Consider the following 20,110-nt stretch of genomic DNA (forward strand, 5'->3'; position numbering starts at 1 on the left):
AATGCTTTTCAATCATAAAACTTAACATTATTAGTTTTGACATATTTTTCAATTTTTCTGTAATAAATATGTAAGTTTTCTAAAACTAGAAAAAACAAATGTTATTAAGGAAAGAGACTTTTTGTACAAAAATATTTCTAATCTGTATCACTTCTGGAGAGAATTTATTCCATAAGTCTATTCTAGATTAGGTAGATATTTCTTTAAAAGAATAGAATCTCTCTCCCCTTCCCTCTCCCACCCCCTACCCCTTACTGAATATTGCATTTGCAAGTTTCAGATAATATTTCCCTAATTCTGCTACATCAATCTATTTTGAATATTGCCTATGTTCTCCTTATTCAGGCATGCCTAAGTAAACATCTTTCATTGTAGCATTTTTTGTTTCAGTTTAATGGTGTCTAATCTTTTCAAATGTTTTCAAATATTTTATCTGTCCTGTTTAATAATGCCTTCATAAGCTTCAGCTATGTTTTTTTCTAGGAATGGCAACTAGATCTGTGTGATTATTTATTTTGGGGGCTGGTGCTCCAAAATGTTGGAAGTGGGCAGCTCAGGCTTCCTTTTTTGCCCCCAGGCCCCTTTCTGATGGTATCAACATTATACTATGTTTTTGGCCACTGGAAGAACTGCGCCAATAGAGTTTCCAAAATTTGTTTGCTAGTATATTTGTATGCTATTATAAAATATTCGGAAGAATATTTGCAGGGTCAGTTGCTTGCCTCAAAGAGAATATAAAATTTCCCTATTCTAGGGAAGAGAGAGAAAGTTGAAGAGGAGAGCAATATGATTTTCTTCTGGTGTGGGCCTCTGGAAATGGGCCTTGCATCCCAACTCCTCTCTCTGTATCTCAATGTCTTGACAATGTGCAAGGGTTTAAAAGTCAACATCAAGTTGGGCGAGGTCTGAATTGACTGAGAAAATTCTGTAGGGACTAAAAGAAAAGCCAGAAGTGGGCAAGTATAGATTTTACGATCAACAGACAAGGGTTTTACAATAGATGTTACATTTGGCTACAAAAATAAAGGACATTATAGTTTTTTGTGCCCTTCAGTCTGTGGCCTATGAAGTCTGTACCTTCTTTGCACCTCTGGAGCTCATGATTAGAATGCAGTCTCACAATGAAAAAACAGTTGGTGCATTTGCCAAGATTGGACTTTATTTGGCTCCATTGCCTTCTCCAAACAGACCTGCTCTAAGCTTCTCAGATGGCACAAATATCACTGTTTTTTTTTAAAAGTTTCTCACTGAAATCATGAGTGCTTTTTTGTTAGTTTAGCATAAACTATTTTCTTACCTATTTGCTTAATCTTGAGAACAGAAAGCTATTTGGCTGCCAGATGCCAGTGCAGACAAGGTGCTCATGGAATGAAAACAATGAGAATTTTCACTTTGCTAACAAGCTGTTGAAGCACAAGCTCTTCCCTAACATCTTCTCTTGAAGCCTACTTAGCTGTTCATGCTCTATTCATGCAAATTACCCACACATCGGATTAGAAACTTTCCTAAAAACTAACAACAGTGGAGGGATCTCTTCCAGGAGATCATCGCCAATTCAGTGGGCTGATTTCTTTTTCCAAATAAAGAGTGTTGATATTTCAAGAGAAAATGCATGCGGAGTCAAGTCTGATATGTAGATTTTCACAGGACATCTCAATATAACTTAAAGATTTCCTAAAGGGTACGACCAGAGCCCATAACATTTGCCTTCGGTTGTGGATGTCAGTGTTGCTCATCAGAGGTCAGACTTGGCCACACTACAAAGTGGAAGGACAAATCACCACCAGAAGAGTGGCAACCGTGTCCAGGGGCACAGGAGGTGTGGCCACAGCTAGGTGTTCTGTGACCCCAAGATTTAAAAGTTCCCCCATCGTAAGGCACAAACACAAGGAACATGCTTAACCGCGAATCTAATCGTGATCAAACTGTCCCGCTCTCAGATTCTATGAGGTACGCACAGTCTTTTCTACCAAATGCTGCTTTAGGGAACACTTCAAACATAAAAGGTTGTCTGTGTTTGAAAGAAGCAATCCTGCACTCATAAATAAAGAATTTAAACCGAGGTCACACTTTCTCAACACTCAAGCATGGGAGGTGAAATTGTATTGAAAACTCTCTGGGCTGCATTAAATCATTCCTTTGGCTGTGAATTAGCGGCAATTTATTTCATCTTGATGGAGCCTTTGCTTCGCAGACGAGTTGAACAGAGCAGTGAGTGTGAGCATCATTTTGTCAGCTAGACAGGGACACAAGTTGGTTGAAAGCTAAAGCAGGGCAAGTGGCAGCCTCTACAGATATTTGGGGTTTGCTTCCCCTGAAACTAGATGTGTTTCATTAAATTCTCAAGCAGATACCATCAGTACAATCAGGCCCTTTTGTGGAAATGGAACACAAATTCAGGCTGAGAATGCAAGGCTCGTCTGGAAGGGCAAGGAGGAAATGCAGCTTTGTTCTATCAAAAAATAATTTAGAACGGTGGTTGAGGAAAAGAACAAGATCAGCAAAACTGTCCTGTTCAACAGATTTTCTGTTCTCAAGTCTTTTATTGTTTCATTTATAGAAAGCATTTGCTTTCTATTTGTATATCCATCCCTGTTCTGTCCCAAAGGAGCTCAAATTTTCATATGGTTATTACCCAGATCTGGTTAATTTTGCTATTATGTAGCCCAATGATCCTGTTAAAATACCACTTTGGGGTAACTTATTCTCCCATAGGAGGGGAAATGGCTTTTTCTATAGGTAGATAATCATAATGTCTATCATCCTAATATGGACATTTTGACTGTGAAAGGATGTGTTGATACTTACGCTAGGAGGACCATGTCAGCTGGGACTGTCTGGGCAAATCAGCATGTGTGATCGCCCTACCTACAGACCACAGAGAACAGGTGAAACAAAAACTAAGTAACAGAACATTTCTCCAGAGCACTAATGATGAACACTTGGGTTGTTTCCATCTTTTGGCAATTGTGTCTAATGTTGCTATGAACACTGCTGTGCAAATATCTGTTTGAATTCCTGCTTTCAGTTCTTCTGTGTCTATACCTAGAAGTGGGATTGCCAGGTCATATGGTAATTCTATACTTAACTTTCTGAGGAACTGTCAAACTGTTTTCCACAGGGGCTGCACCATTCTACATTTCCGTCAACAATGAATGAGCGTTCCTATTTCTTCACATCCTCTCCGGCACTTGTACTTTTCCATTTTTTGAATCATAGCCACTCTAGTGGGTATGAAATGGCATCTCATTATGGTTTTGACTTACATTTCTCTAGTGGCTAATGATGTTGCACATCTATTCATGTGCTTTTTAGTCATTCACATGTCTTCCTTGGAGAAATGTCTATTCAAGTCTTTGCCCATTTGTTAATTGGGGTGTTTGTCTTCTTGTTGTTGAGGTATAGATTTCTTTCTATATTTATATATTTTTATCATATATAAGGTTTTCAAATATTTTCTCCCATTCACTAGGTAGGCTGTGAGAAAGTCCTTTGATGCACAAAAGTTTTTCATTTTGATGAGGTTCCATCTATCTATTTTTCTTTTGTTGCTTGTGCTTTGGGTGTAAAGTCCAAAAAATCATTGCCTAACCCAAGGTCCTGAAGATGCTTCCTTATGTTTTATTTATAGGAGTTTTATAGTTCTGGCTCTTTTATTTGCATCTTTGATCCATTTTGAGTTGATTTTTGTATATGGTTTGAAGTAGGATCTACCATCATTCTTTTGTGTGTGGAAATCCAGATTTCCAAGCACCATTTGTTGAAGAGACTATTCTTTCCTAATGAGTGGACTTGGCACCCTAGTGAAAAAAAAAAATCTGTTGACCATAAACGTGAGCTCTTATAAAGAGAGGAAATTCAGACACAGTCAGTAGAAACCAACAAGGAGAAGCCAGAAGACATACAAACCAGAAGTCAGATAAAGCCACAGCAAGAGACCAAAGTCATTGCCCAGTGACAGAGGCAGAGATACAAGTCACGGAAGCCCAAAGATAGAGGCAAGCCAGCAGCAAAACGCTACAGACTCAGAGAGAAGGCATGGTTTTGCTGATGCCTTGATTTAGAATGTCTGGCCTATAAAATTGTGAGCCAATAAATTCTTGTTTAAGCCAACCCACTGGTGGCTTGGTCTGTGTCATGGCAGCCCTGGAAGACTGAGAACCTAGCACATAGGTGTTCAGTAAGTGTTTATTATTTTTAGTTACAGTAATAATAGCAAAAAGCTATGGGATAGGTCTAAATCAAAGAAAGACTGAGGAGAGAATGTTGGAAGTGAACTATGAGTCAGGAGCCCTGGGTTCATTCTCATCTTTCTCTGAGTAGCTGTGATGTCAGAGGAGTCGTGTCCTCTCTCTAGACCTGTTTCCTCATCCATGGAAAGAAGCAATTTTACTTCAAAGTTGGTACTGGTCCTTTCCTTAGGGAAAAAGGGGAACAACAACTGTTCCCAAAGTAGCAACTGTACTGAGCTGTATTGTCAAGTGTGGAGAAGAGACACGGATTCTTGTCACTGGGACACTACCTGTCTCAGGAGGCTACTGGGAAAATCTAGCTAAAGATAGATTGGGACAAGTCAGGCACAGGCACCAAGTGTTGACAAAGTCCACAACTGAAAATGGGACTGCAGGGCAGAGTGGAGGAGGTCAGGGCAGGGATCCTATGAGAGCTTAAGCTGACCTGGACTATGCCTCAGCTCTGAAGGGCACTGGATGAGGGAACGGGGGTACAGAAAGCATCTCATAGTACAGAATTGCATATGGAGAGAATGAGAAACATGCACAGATGCACTTGATCTGGTAGAGCTTATAAAGGGCTTCATCTCTCTCATCATATTTGTCTTAACAAATGCCTTTAAGCAATTCACTCAAGGGTAATTGGTCTGAAAGAGGCAGAGCTGGGACCTGACCACAGGTCTTCTCTCCTTGGTCCAGTGCGTGCTGTGCTCAGTCATGTGCCGTTTAAGCCTAGGAAGCTCTGTGTGCATGCACCGAGGGACAACAGCATGACACACCCAAGTAAGGGAAGGACAAAACCTCCCTTCTCATCAACCTTCCTTTGCTTACCAAGGCACATGGTAGGCACTGAGAGAACAGACTTGTGCATGGATTGGATCATAGAGTATGCCTTTTAAATGCTATAGACCAGCTGGATCTGGGTGCAATACAGATTTCTTTCTTTCTTTTTTTTTTTTAGGTTCTGGGGTAAGGGATTGAACCCAAGACCTTGTATGTGGGAAGTCAGTACTCAACCACTGAGCCACTGAGTCACATTGGTTCCCCTGAGTTGGTTTTGTCATTTGTTTGTTGTTGCTTATTTATTTTTATTTTTATTTTTTTTATTGTTGTTAAGGAGGCACTAGGAACTGAACCCAGTACCTCCCATGTAGGAATCAGGTGCTCAACTGCTTGAGCCACATCCACTCCCCATACATGGTTAAAAACCTATACTAGGTTAAATTTTCTACTCTTAATAAAGGAGATTCTTCCTCAAGTAACTTGGCCTTTGTAAGTCTCAGCCTTCTTATCTGTAAAATGGGAATAAAAGGAATAGCTCTTTCTTTGTTTGCTCTAAGAACTCAAAGAGATAATGTATAAAATGTGCCTGATGAATAGCAAGTGCTTAAAAAAAAAGAGTTGCTAAATGAGACAGTTAATGTAAAGTCATGAGAACAGGGCCTGGCACAGGGCAAGAGCTTATTAGATGTTAGTGGTTGTTATAATCATCCTCAATGTTGAAGAAATAGTGGCACAGAATGACTAGGAGAATTGGTCTAGGTCACATGATTGGCTAGTGGCAGAAGGAGGACCAGAAGCGATGCTCTAGTGCTCTCAGTTAGATGCTCTTTACTTCCTCCAAAGCCTTGAAAGATCAAGGACAATCCCAGGGAAGCTGCAGCTCTCAGCCAGACTGGCCAGTCCAGCTCTGGGCAGTGCTGTAATGAGCAGGCCTTGGCAGTACAGGTGAGGCGATTAATCATTCTAAATTGGAGCAGTCAGAAGTAATATCGTTCAAGGGATCCTTTAAAGGCACAGAATCCCTTAAGTACCATCCCCTGAAAATAATTCTTTAAAAGGGAACAGGAAAATACTGGGAATACTTTAATCACTAAAAGCATAGAATTGCAGAATCCTAGACCTTTACAAGAAATCAACCCTTAAAATTTGCTGGGGACATAGACAGGTGAACATAGTAAAGACAGACATAGTAACTTCAGTTTAGAAGACTACAGAGAAACAAAACAAAACAAAATAAAAAACACAGCAAGGTGAATTAAATTCCCCAGAACAAATAGCAGGCATCCCCAGGCACCTAATAAACCTGTGATAAAGTAAAGAACTAAGAGGGCTTGTTCTCCCAACAGAGCTGTATTTTAAAGGGGATTCTGATGGTTGCAATGGAGCCTTGGAGAATTACTTCTGCTGCTGAGGGGCAGTAGCTTCTGAGGAAACCATAGGCCAGAAAAACTTATCCGTCATAACCGATGGATTGTAGCCTGGGCCCTCCTCCTGTTCCTCCACCCATTCAGTAAAGACAGTGGGGGTTAATTTTGCTGAAGGAGTCAGCAAGGTGCAGAAGTCTTGGGGAGGGGTGACTGGTGGTGTGTGTGTGTGTTTGTGTTTATTCTAGGAACAGAGCTGCTGTCTTTTGCCTTTTACTAATCAGCATAGCTTTAGTCCCCATTGAGAGAGGACATCCGCCATGTCCCTATAGCAGATGTCCGTGCTGTGCAACCTCTTTAGCTGCTGTTTGGTTGAGGGGTACCTGGGGCAAGGGCTGGGAGAGCGCGGGCTTAGGAGGGAGGGGAAAGCATTCAGGGATTCGAGGTGGCAGCTACTGAAGAATGGTAGTGCATTAGTTTGGCATTTGAACAGGTGTGTGCCAGGCTTATGTCCATCCTGTGGCATCTGGATGGGCAGAAGTATGTAAGGCTGGCCCCCAGGAGCAGAGCTTCTCAAAGTGTGTCCAAGGTTGGTCTGTGCAGAGCACTCCCTAGTTTGCTCGTCACAAACACAGATTGCTGGGAAGGTGGGTTTTAAACGTGCTCTCCCATATGATGTTAGAGCAGCTAAAGGTTTTGATCTACTCCTTGGAAAGCATATTCAAAGAATTAGAAGCTGCTTGTGGTTCAGAAAGATGGCATAGACCTAAAACAAATAAAAAAACAAATAATGATTTGAATTATTAATTAGAAAGGGAAGGCCCAGTGGTGATGTAACAGCTTCCAAATAGTTATAATTAGCATGTGAAAAATAATTTTTTCTGTGATCCAAAAGGAGCTCAAGGGAGATAATTGAGCTGAGCATTTTTTTCTCTTCTTTACTTTTTCATTTTTATTTCATTCTTATTAGTGATTCTAATTTATTAATCATCACAGATATCACACATTGAACACTTACATTATGTTGGCATTATTCCAAGGACATTATAAATCATTACCATTTTGATTCTACAAAGAGGCTTTTTTTTTTTTCTCCAAATAGGCTTTTAAGGTAAATGTTTTTGTTCCCATGTTACAGATAAGTAGACTAAGGCTCACAGAGGGTAAGTACCAATCTGCCTACGGTCACAAAGCTAATAAATAGCAGTCTAGCAGTCTTTCCTTAGAGCCCATATCTTAACCACTGTGCTAAACCGTCTCCCATTATTATTAGTAATGATAACGCTCACTGAGCACCAAACACACTGGGAACACTGTGAATGAGGTCAGGGACCACAACTGTCTTGTTCACTTCTATTTTCCTAGAATCTAGCAGAGTCCTGAGCTGCCTAATTAAAATCTTTTAATTACAGAAAAGAGAAAATTTAAAGACATGAATTTTTAAGCGGGCAATTCACCATTCGCTTGGATATGCTTATCAAAAAATGACATCTCAAGCAGCAACATGCAACTTAGGTTACTGCTCTATGATTGTGGTTACTGATACCTCGAAATGAGGTCACACAGATGTGTTAAAAGAAAAGGATGCTCTCTGAACCCTTAAGGTTCCTTTGGAAGGAAGCCCTCTAGCTCATCTGCTGAAAATGTTTTTGTTCACTTTCTAAATTACACCATGAAACCAAAGCCTCCTTTATGGACCACTGAGCTAGAGCTTAGGAGAAGCAATCCATCTTTATGATTCAGTGGTAGTGCCATAAGTAATCTTACACTTACAGTTATTGATGGGCCAAAGTGTACAGATCAATTTGGCAGAGAGCTACTTCAAGGCCATTCCTGGCCTTCAATGCAAATAGAGTTTCACTCCCTTTCCCAAAAGCCAATTCCTGAGGCCTAGGCAGAGTTCTGGCTCCAAGTAATATCTATCTTTTCCTCTATATATTAAATATATAAAACAAAATCTAAGGTTACAAGGAAACTTAGGGGTCATCTAATCTAAAACTTCATTTTGGAGGTAAGAAGTCTTCAGCCTAGAGGAGGGCTGATGTTCAAAATGCTTGGGAATCTTTTTGCATGAGCTTTGTTCAATCAGTAGGAATTAGCTGGAGGACTGGGGAGGGTCCTGGGATACCCTGATGGACCAGGCAATAACCCTTTAGTGGGTGGATCATGGGGAAATCCAGGGAGGACCAGAAAATGTGCCAAGGTGGTGAGGTGGTGCTTGCAAGAGCTAGGGGGCCAGGGGGGCTTGTGCAAAGGCTTGGTGGTGGTTTGGAGCTCTGTACCTCAGAAAAATATGTCCCTAATCTTAATCCATTCCTGTGGGTGTGAACCCATTGTAAATCTAACCCTTGATGAGGTTGCTTCAGTTAAGGTGTAGACCAAACCTGATTCAGGATGGGTCTTCAGCCTCTTTCTGGAGGCCTTATAGAGAAGGCCAGAGAGAGAGAAGCCAGGCAGAGCAGCCGGAAGGCAGAAGTGCACAGAACTACTGCATACTAATATTGGCCATGGCCCAGAGGAAATGGGGCCTAGTCACAGTAAATCAGTGGCAGAGATAGAATAAGAACCTGATTTTCTGACTCCCTCCCAAGACACGTTGTGTGAGTTTGCTTAAAGGCCATCTCTGTCCTTAACAGTTGACTGCCTTGATGGTGGTTTGCCATTAACACAACAGTTTTGTTATAATTTGAAGAGCTGGGTTTCCCATAGGCCTTTTCCAATTAGAATTAGAATTTGAGAATTAAAATGTGAGATTAGAATGGTTTTCCAGTTGATTATGATTTTTTAAAAGATTTCTTTACCACTGGTATGGAGAATAAGTATGGATATTATAAAATCATCATATTGATTTAAATTAGAGAGGAGAAGGCGGGCCTCCCTAATGGTAGAAGCAGCATAATGATGAGTACTGAAAAGACCTACTGTGTGCTTGGTTTCTTTCACACTACACCAGACTTCCTAAGACCTGGATGCTGAATCCAGGTGACAGATGGTCACATTGCAGGTGTCAGGTGATTTAGGAAAAAAGGTAAAATGTGACTTGTATGTTTTTTTAAAATTGTGTTCCGCTAAACTTAGTTGTAACTCCCAACTCCTTCAGAGAATGAATACTTTACTGTTCTTCTACACCAATGAGGAAGAGCATGAAGCACATCAAATAGGTTCAGGGTACAAAGAGGTAGAGTTAATGTGGGTAGGAGAAGTAAATTTGTACCACTTCATTGCAAAAACAGTGCTGAAGAGCTAAAAACTCCTAATAACCAAAAAGAAAGGAGTGTTTCCTGATCTCCCTTTGATTTTCTGCCAACATCACTGGCAACAAAAATGAGGGTTGAGGAGAATGGTCGCTAGGACTTTAACGGAGCAGTTGGTGGTAGTGGCAGCAGTGAAGAGGAGGAGAGTTTAGCTGTCTTCTTCTTTTTTTTTAAAGATTTATTTTTATTTTTAATTATTTATTTCTCTCCTCTCCCCCCCTCCCCAGTTGTCTGCTCTCTGTGTCCATTTGCTGTGTATGTTCTGTGTCTGCTTGTAGTCTTGTCAGTGGCACCCAGAATCCATGTGTCTTTTTGTTGCGTCATCTTGCTGAGTCAGCTCTCCGTGTGTGCGGCGCCATTCCTGGGTAAGCTGCACTTTCTTTCGCACTGGGCGGCTCTCCTTACGGGGCGCACTCCTTGCACGTGGGGCTCCCCTATGCAGGGGGACACCCCTGCGTGGCACGGCACTCCTTGCGTGCATCCGCACTGCGCGTGGACCAGCTTACCACATGGTTCAGGAGGCCCTGGGTTTGAACCTTGGACCTCCCATGTGGTAGGCGGACGCCCTATCCATTGGTCCAAATCCTCTTCCCTAACTGTCTTCTTGACCCTTTAGTAACCACAGACACTTTTAGGAAGAGTTGCCAGACCTTTTGATCACGAGTGGCCTCAGGCAAAGTTCCATTCACACCCTAGAGGACTTTTAATTCAAATTTACAATCCTGTGGGGAGAGTTCAAAGAAGTGCTTGACTGAAGCTTGGGGGTAGAAAAAGGAAGACTGGATTAACCAGAGTTGCCACTTCATAATGTATGTATTTATTTATAGCAGATGTCAGAATATTGAACTGAAAGGTGGAAGAACCCACAGTGGCTGTTAAGCCAGAGTCAGGGTGTTGAGTCCTGCAGAGTGGCAGTCACTGCCGGGACAGGAACTTGCCAGTGCCAGGGGCTCTGGGGTTTGGGTGGTCCAGCCCCCAAACAGACGATCCAAATGTTCCTCCCAAGAAGGGCGCAAGAAAATCGTGACTGTCTAGAAGGGAGTGATTTGCAAATATGGTTGCCATATCGGTAATGGGGAGAGAATAGATGAATTTTAGTAAAATTCAATGGACGAGAATTGTAGTTTTTGAGAGCTCCCCAGGTGACTCAGATCATAAGTCAGGTTTCGATACTGGGGCAGGAGACTCTTGGCAAAAGCGGGACTGACATTTGGGTTTCGACTCTTCCTGAGTAGGCCTGAAGCTCTGTGACATGGAGCAACTGCAGTTTTGCTGAGTAGGAGCTGGAATCATGAGTGTTGCGAGGCCGGCCAAGTGAGTCACGCAGCTTGAGAACAAGCCGGCCTCCGCGTAGCATCCCCAGCCTACGTCACTTCAGCGTTAGTTACTCAGTTACCGTAGTCCGTACCCCTGACTCGGAAGAGCTGAAGGACTTATTCGTTCCTGCAATTCATTAGGGAAAAGTAATATGCCAATGCAATCTTCATGGATTGAGGCATCTGAGAAAGTATTTTATATCCATCCTTTAAGATGCATCTCAAGCCATCCATCCTCCACGAAGACATCCCTGATGGTTCCAGCTCCCATTCATTTTCCTCTTATCTATTTTGTTCCCTGCAGTTTAGTATTTGATTACATGCTTTCTTAGAGTGTCGACTCATTGATCCACACAAGTTTGCCTTGTTTCTTAAATATGTGTTCATTTTCTAATGGAGACCATGTCTTCGCTTCTTTATCTATATTTGGATGCAAATACAGACATGCAACCTAGAACCCTATTGTAGTTTTGGTTCTCTGTGTTTCTATGCATAATTGAACATACTAATAACCTGGGATGCTTAACAAAATGTCTGTTTAAAAATATGTCGAGATCTTCTGCTCCACTCTATTCTCTATATCCAAGGACAGAGCCTATTATCTGCATTAAAAAACAACAACAACAAACAAACAAACACTCTAAACTGCTCTAAGTGATCTGAAGCCAGTGATCTAAGGTTACACTTTGAGAAACACTGCTCTAAGCTCTGGGGCCTGGCACAGTTCTCTAGTGGTATAGGACTTACCTGGGGGAGCTTGGTACCAGTGCAAATTCCCAAGTCACAACGCAGAGGTTCTGACTGAAGTGGATCTGGGATGGGGCCCAGATGATTCTGATGTGGATAGTTTATGGGTCAAATGTGAGAAATATAGTCCTTGTAGGTCCTCAATACACACTTATTTATTGATAAGTTGTTTTAACTACTTGAAGATAACTGCATCCTGAATTTGACCATGGAAAGCATCTTCCCCTTGTCTACTTTTCCTAGAGGCAGCTCTGGCGATGGACACACTTGAACCCTGGCTGTGCCATTTATCAGCTGTTAGGTAAGGAGCCCACTCTTAGGCTCACAGTTCTCTCATCTGTTAAATGGGATAATAATGACTATCTTGCATGGTTGTTGAAAGAATTAAAGATAAAATTTAGTGTCCTGGAGCTCCTGGCGGGTTTTTCATAAAAAGTAGCTATTTAAGTAGCTAGTATATATTGTGTATCTCTTTTTGTTGCCAGAAAAATAAAGCATGTAAAATTCCCAGAAATGTAGTATCTTTACACAATAACACACATTCACAACCAGCAGACTGCAGAACGTCCAGCAGAAATATATGGAAAACACCAAATTCCATTTTGGCCAGAACAAAAATGGATCTTCCAGGCTGGTGTAGCAGGATGGGCAGGTTTCCTGAGAAGTTAAAGACATGTACAAGACTTGTGGAAAGCCAGAGACTATTCCAGCAGCTTCTCTTTCGAAGCTGAAAAAGGATAGATATGCCCAGGCACTTAGAAAAGGCACTTTAATAACATGACCAGGCACATGACCCTTTCTCCCTGTGGTATCTAAGAAATGGGTGGGAGAACCTTCCATCATGCTGTCATGGAGTGTGTGGACGCAAAGCTTTCCTTGAAAGGAGGTTAACAGACAAGAGCACCAGCCTCTTTGACTTGTCCTTGTCTGCAGTGACTTTACAGGGAGGGCCATCAAGTGACCATGCCCTCTGCTGGCATCATGGCAGAAATGGATTTTCCTTCAGCCTTTCAAAGGAGGCTACGGTCTCTGTTTTAGTGTGGTTATACTGACGCTGAGGGAGCCCAGTTCTGGACTCTCTGTGGAGGAAGATGATTCAGGCCCCTACCCTGGAGAGGTTTAGCCATTATATAAGCCTCTTCTTTGCTACCTCCCCCCACCTAGCTCCCCACCCCACAAGTCTTCCACTCCTGGATAAAGGTGAGCATTTCACTGAAATAAACCATCTACCCTGTGATATCACTAATAGAGATATGACTTCCATTATGAGTTCCTTTTCATTTACCTTCATCTGGTTGCATTTCCAGCCCGAAAACCTTTCACAGAAGTAAAATATTCATGATCCTTAGGTAAACCCATAGTGAGTGGGCTTTCAGTGTCATAAGCTTAAACTCTTTGGGGAAGAAACAAAGCAAAATAATGAGTTCTGTAGACATCCTCCTCACAGCCTGATTTGGAGTCTCTCTCTTTTTTTTTTAGATGTTAAGGAGAGAGCTCCAGGCTCCTGGTGGAGGTTGTGGGTTCTGTGAGCCAAAGGCTGTTCTCAAATCTCAGTTACCTTACCTGTGAATTGGAGATAACAATTACCCTGCCTGGCTCACTGGGTAATTGTAATAACAAAAAAAGTATTCGATAGGATTGTGCTCTGTAAACTGCAAAGCACAAAACATGGAAGACATGAATGTTTACCCTCCCCCATTCCCTGCAGGGAGAGTGGGGGTCTTACGCCTATTCTTCAGATGAACACATTCTTGAGCATTCTTCCTAATCAAGAATTTAAGTAGGAATGCAGTCAAGCCTCTACCCCAGCGTCCCCCTCTGTGCTCTACATCCAGCAGCAGCAACCGGGAGGAAGAGAGAACTGCCCATCCATAAAAGGCTGTAAGGAAGACACAATACAAACCAGCCACCTGAAACAAAACAGGTAAAAGAAATAAGTAAATACGGCAGGGTGACTTTTGGAGAGGAGGCCACCTTCCTTGGCACTGAAACAAGCATGCCGGAACATACCTTCCCAGTGCTGCCCCTGCTGCCCACCTATACAGCTCCCCTGTTTGCCCCTTTTGAAAATTGTACTGCTGGGTGATTAGAGGTTGAGTAAGACTGGTGTTATTTTCCCTCACATTTAAATGTACTTAGAAAAATTTCCGAGGAAAGAAGAGATAAAAGAGTGAAAGAATGTTCTGCTTTTTCCAAAATCCTGCTTGGGTTATTTATTCCTAAATTTCTTCTTTCATCTCAAAAGTGTATGTTAGGGGAGCAGTTATAGCTCAAGCGGTTGAACACCTCCTTTCTGTGTATGAGATCCCGGGTTGGATCCCCAGTACCTCCTAAAAACAAAACAAACAAACAAATGAAAAAACCAACTCAGGGGAGCCTGTACAGCTGGCTTCCTACCTACAAGGTCCTGGGTTCAATTCCTCACCCTGGTACCTCAAAAAAAAAAGAAGTATTTTAGGCCTAGGAAGATGACCTTGGGCAGGGTGCTCTTAGGTCAGTCTCTTTCCTTACCCCAGTTCTAATGCCATAGCTGTGTGGCTCTCTGATTGACACCTGTCAGCCTGCTAGACTGCAAACTCCATGAGGACAGACTGTATCTTCAGCACTTAGCACAGTGTCCAACAGGGAATAAACCTTCGATAAACATATGTACAATAAGTATAACAACGAGTTTGGGCTAGTTAACTTCCTTTCTTCTACTTTCGTAATTCTACGGTTTCTTAAAAGAAATGCATGAGAACTTGCCTATTTAAAGCATAACTATTTCTATCATGGGATTACAAATGTGGGAAGCTAACAGTTCTACGGAGCTGATGAAGCTGCTGCCAAATGCATCAGCTACTCCTGAATTGAGAGCACAGGGCCACGCATCTCAGACCCTAAAATAGGGTTTGACGCCACCTTCCTTTCTTTCCTTACATGGCCCTTAACAACCTGCCTAGTAGAGATAAAAACCGACTTCAGGTTTTTCCCAGACCTGGTTCTCTGGGCTGGCACATAGCCAATGACAAACTGCAGGGAACATGAAAGAATTTTTTTTTGCTGAGTCAAGTGTGGGTCTGCGAGTCTCCTTAAACCTGGTGTTGGGTGGGAAATCCAAAAGGAAATATGAGATGACATTTTATACAGTGGACCCTAAACAGTGCCTAAATAAATAAATGACCGGTTTGTTTCTAGATTTGCCTGTTATTTAGGGACTACAAAGATAGTCGCTCTTAAATTTATTATGTGCTGCTATCAAAAGTAGGCCGAATATGCAAGAAGGAAAAAGAATATAATGAATATCACATGCAAACACCTTTCTTCAGACTTTGCGTTAGATGAAAGTGCCTTCATTCTCCCTGAGCTCTCAAGTTTATGAAGAGTAGAAAATTAGTTAGTTGTGGGACCATTCAATGGCAATCTATAAATAAAAATATAATTTCTTATAAGTCTTTATCAAAGTAGCTATTTTGAAAGGCACTGTTAATTATCTGCCCCTGCCCCCATCTCTTCTTCCCTTGAGTAACAGAACCCCACCTCCAGTTTTACCTGGGAATATGGCTGCTCATTAAAAGACTACATTTCCCAAGCTCCTTTGCAACTAGGTATGGCCATGAGACTACTAAATTTGGGCCAATGGAATGCAAATAAAAGTGATCCATGCTAATTCTCTATCTCAATTTTAAAGAAACCAGGCTATCTTCTACTTCCCCAGGCTGAGAAATGGAGAAAACTCAAGCAGCCACCTTGTTCCAGAGCTGGAACCTGTCTGAACCACAGGGCTTGCTGTCAGGGTTCCTGGATGACCCTGTGGAGCAAAGCTACAGACTAATCATGGACTGCCAGCAACCTTAAAAATATTATGTAAAAAAATACTCTTACATCCTAGTAAGGCACTGCAATTTTAGATCTCTTTTTATGGTAGCTTAGCCTTTACCTAAATACAGGAGTTTATGAATTCAGCACTCTTTGAACAAGCAGGAAAAAACAGAAAATCTGGAATTAATGCAAATTAGGAAAGAAATTCTAATTTCGTAGATGGAATCAAGAAACATGATATCTTGTACAGTAGACATAATATACAATATTGCAAGCCAGTGCTAAGATGTTAAAGGATGAGAAAAAGAAAAAATATAGAAAGCTAATTGGGACAAGGCTTACAAGAGACCACTTTATCTATTCTTAGTTTATTCTGTTCAGTGATAAATGGAACTGTGCAACATTTGAACTTTACTTGAACTCTTTCTCCTCTTCTCACAATAGACATAGTCATCTTTAAATTATCTATGAATTATTATTCAAGAACAGTTTTAAATATCAATAAATTTCTGTGCCTAAAATAATAAAGAAAAAGCCAAAATGGAAAAAGTCTATTTTTAAAATCCAGGCAAAGAATAGAGGGAAATGAATCATTAGAGTACTATTAATATGGTACTGTCAAGTTAATAGGTACTAGTTGAAGATATATGACTAAACACATGAAGATGAAAGCCTGAAAGAAAGAATTACATCTCATCCAGTAATGGCAAGATCATGAAAATAGGGCTTAAGTAAAATTACTTTGGGGAAATCACAAAATTTCTGGGTGAGATTCAGAATCCTAATTAAAACTCATGGGAAACAGTAAATTTGATGTTTTACTATTTTCTCACCATCCCTGACAAAAAATCACAACACGAGTAGCATAATCATGACAAGTTCACAAAGCACTGCCCAGTCCTTGAGACCCAAATATAACTTTCCCTTAATGGAGAAGTTGAAGCTCCATGAACTGGAAGAGTTAGAGCTTCAACAGAAGGAAAGGGCTGTTTGTTGAGGTCAAGAAAAAAGTGGAGTGCTCGCTTCGGCAGCACATATACTAAAATTGGAACGATACAGAGAAGATTAGCATGGCCCCTGCGCAAGGATGACACGCAAATTCGTGAAGCGTTCCATATTTTTAACATACAAACATGGGAGAGTGTCAGGTGTCCGTTGAGAACAAAAAGTTGAGAAAATCGTATCAAAGTATAAGTAGGAGGGACACCTGTTTAGGATGCTCAGGGGGTATGGTCTGATGCGGGACGGACTCCGGGGGAATAGCTGAAGGCTCATTTTGCCAAGGTGGGTTGTACCATTGGGAAGAGACCCAAGAAGTGAGAGTTGGGGTGGACCCACACCCTGGGGAGGACTAATGCCATCAAATAGAGAGAACTGTATCTCTCGAGAGAAAGGATGGCTCCCAGGGCATTAGGGCAGTTGAGAAAGTCAGGCCTTGAATACTGCTGCAAGGATCTCTGGACAGGGCTTCTTGGGAAATAGAGATTGGCTGGCGTTGTGGGCCTCAAGGGGAGGGGGAAAATGGATGTGGAATGGAAGGAACCAAGGTGAATATGGGGGCAAGAGAGGAGTTCTGTGAGAGTACACGAGGATGAATATAAAACATGTAATATTACACCAGAAACATATAGGGGACGACAGACTAATAATGTAAACCATAAGGCAAAACATAGGATAACTAAAAAATTTAGAAAACTGTACAATCTAAACTATAGACCACATAGTAAGCACAGATGTCACCTTGTTTGAAACCTATTGTCCCGGAATATGTACATCAGTATCAGGAAATATGATATGAATAAGCTAAAAGATTATCGCTATGGAAGGGAAAAGGTTTTATGGTGGATCTGGGGAAGTACTGTATATTGTATATATGAATTTTGGTGATCTAAGACTCTTGTGAAGCTGACATTATGTTGGGATTCACTTTACAGGAAGTTTTGAATCATAGAGTGGTTCAACAATGGCAGCAGAGGAATACTGATATAGGATGTTATTGACAGGATATATATGGCTGACAGGGCCATATATATACAGGGCATATGCCCAGGTTATATAGTAATGTCTAGATATACTCATAGCGGAAACAATTAAAAACAACAGCTGGGGCGGGTACTGGGCGCCTGGCTGGGGGGTCACGGTCATGGACCCTGGGGAGCAGCGGCAGTCCGCCAGGGGCAACGGCAAGAACCAGGAAGGAAGGAGGGCCCAACAGTGGGTTCCTGATACTAATGGCTATGCTTTTGAGCCTATACATCTGCAATAAGAACAAGGCCTAGAGTAGCACTGTGCCTGGGAGTTTCCTCCTGACAGCCTTCATGTTACTCAAATGTGACCACTCTCACAGCCAAACTCAGCATGTAGATGCAGTGCATTCCCCCCAACGTGGGACATGACACCTGGGGATGAGCCTCCCTGGCACCGAGGGATCACTACCACATACCAGCTGAAGATGCAACTAGAAAATGACCTTGAATTAAAGGTTCAATATGGATCAGCAGAATATCCCTGTCTACATATAATAACATGACTTCAAAATGCTGTTTGACCTAATATAAGGGGGAAATGGAAAGGAGAAATGAGATTATAAGGCTATAAGTCTCTAAAAAAGAGTCTGGAGGTTGTCAGAAGGAATGCCCTTATGCACAACTGAGCAGAGTCTAAGAGACAGATAAAGTAGATACAACCCCAGGTATTGGTTCTTCTGAGGGATAAAGAGACCCACGGGTTCTATGGTCATGGCAGATGGGGTTCACTGCCATGGCAGATGGCCCTTCTTTGGAGCTGGTGTTTCTACATGATGGAATTGAACTCGGAGGGGATCTCTTCCCACAAGACTTGCATGCTACTTTATTGGAATTGTAGTTGGTGCTGGGGTTTAAGATATATTTAGGGGATTTGAATCTCTGGACTGATAATAAGACACCCAGGCCCAGAGCCTCAACAGACTTCAGCTCCTACACTTTGATTTATTGGACTGACCCCACTCAGCTAACATGGAGTTGAAGAAGGTCAACCACCACACCATGGAGCCTAGAGTGTCTACAACTGAAAGCAGGAGGAGTGCATCCAGTATCCATGTGGAATCTAAGCCCCCACTTGACATAGATGTGCAATGGACACAACCAATCCAATGTCCACAGAGAAAATGTGGAATGGGTGTGGGAAGGGTAGCCATGGTGGCTTCTGGGTTTGGGGAATGGGAGGAAGAGATGAGATGTGGAGGCGTTTTCGGGATGTGGAGTTGTCCTGGGTGGTGCTTCACGGACAATTACAGGACATTGTAGACCCCCCCAGGGCCCACTGGATGGAACAGGGGAGAGTGTGGGCTATGATGTGGACCACTGACTACAGGGTGCAGTGATGTTCAGAGATGTACTTACTGGGTGCAATGGATGTCTCACGATGATGGGAGAGAGTGTTGCTGTGGGGGGAGTGGGGGGTTGGGGCAGTGGGGTTGATTGGGACCTCGTATTTTTTTAATGTAATTCGTAAAAATAAATAATTTTAATTAAAAAAAAAAGTGGAAAAGAACAAGCTGGGTTTTAATGATGAAATCAGATGAGAAATTTAATCCATGTATTCCCAATATGGCTTTTATTTATATCTTAAAAATTTAACAGCAGTGTAAAAAAAGTGGAGTCGGCGGTGGACTTGGCCCAGTGGTTAGGGCATCCGTCTACCACATGGGAGGTCCGCAGTTCAAACCCTGGGCCTCCTTGACCTGTGTGCAGCTGGCCCATGTGCAGTGCTGATGCACACAAGGAGCAAGGAGTGCCCTGCCACGCAGGGGTGTCCCCCGCATAGGGGAGCCCCACGCACAAGGAGTGCGCCCTGTAAGGAGAGCCGCCCAGTGCGAAAGAAAGTGCAGCCTGCCTGGGAATGGCGCTGTGCACACGGAGAGCTGACACAACAAGATGACGCAGCAAAAAGAAACAGATGCCCGTGCCGCTGACAACAATAGAAGCGGACAAAGAAGTTGCAGCAAATAGACACAGAGAACAGACAACCGGGGTGGGGAGGGGGGGAGGGGAGAGAAATAAATAAATAAATAAATCTTAAAAAAAAAAAAAGTAGAGTCTACCTGAACTAAAAAACATTAAACATACTTAACTAATTTGTTTGTTTTTTTCCTGCTGGTGTTATTTTTGCTTTCTAAGTAAATAAATAAAAGAAAGGTTGGGAGGAAGGGAAGGGGGAAGCATGAGGGAAATAAGAATGAATGACTTATTTCATGAGATGAATGACTCCTCTTCATGCCCAGGAACATGGGTGTGAGGCGAGGCTGCTTTGGAGCAACCCAGGACCCATGAGACAACGGTGGTCCACAGAGCCAGTGGAAGCAGAAGTCTTTAGCTTGAGCGATTTCACCCCCTCCAGGCACTGCAATGTTTTGATTCAAAGCTCAGAATTGAAGGTACTTTAGGAAGGAAACCATATGATTGTTTCAGTGTCTTTTTCTGGATAGCAAAAAAAATGTACTCAAACATCTACCTTAAATTCTATTTTTTCACAGACATGGTCAGCTTTACTTAAAAACATTTCATAACCGCAAAAGTTCTGCAACCCTGCAGCCTTACGTTGCAAGGATGCCTTTCATCAGTGTCTATAAG

General features: G+C 42.1%; 1 protein-coding gene and 1 non-coding gene across 5 annotated transcripts in view; one reads left to right on the forward strand and one right to left on the reverse strand.

The window, feature by feature from the left end:
* Window positions 1–20,110, reverse strand: part of RCAN2 (regulator of calcineurin 2) — a 296,136-nt gene that overhangs the window by 47,270 nt on the left and 228,756 nt on the right. The gene's annotated exons all lie outside the window — the stretch shown is intronic.
* LOC111763149 (U6 spliceosomal RNA) lies at window positions 16,513–16,619 on the forward strand. The gene has a single exon (XR_002796071.2). It is a non-coding gene; the product is annotated as a U6 spliceosomal RNA (small nuclear RNA).

Source organism: Dasypus novemcinctus, chromosome 11, assembly GCF_030445035.2.
Source record: "Dasypus novemcinctus isolate mDasNov1 chromosome 11, mDasNov1.1.hap2, whole genome shotgun sequence".
NCBI classification, from domain to species: domain Eukaryota; kingdom Metazoa; phylum Chordata; class Mammalia; order Cingulata; family Dasypodidae; genus Dasypus; species Dasypus novemcinctus.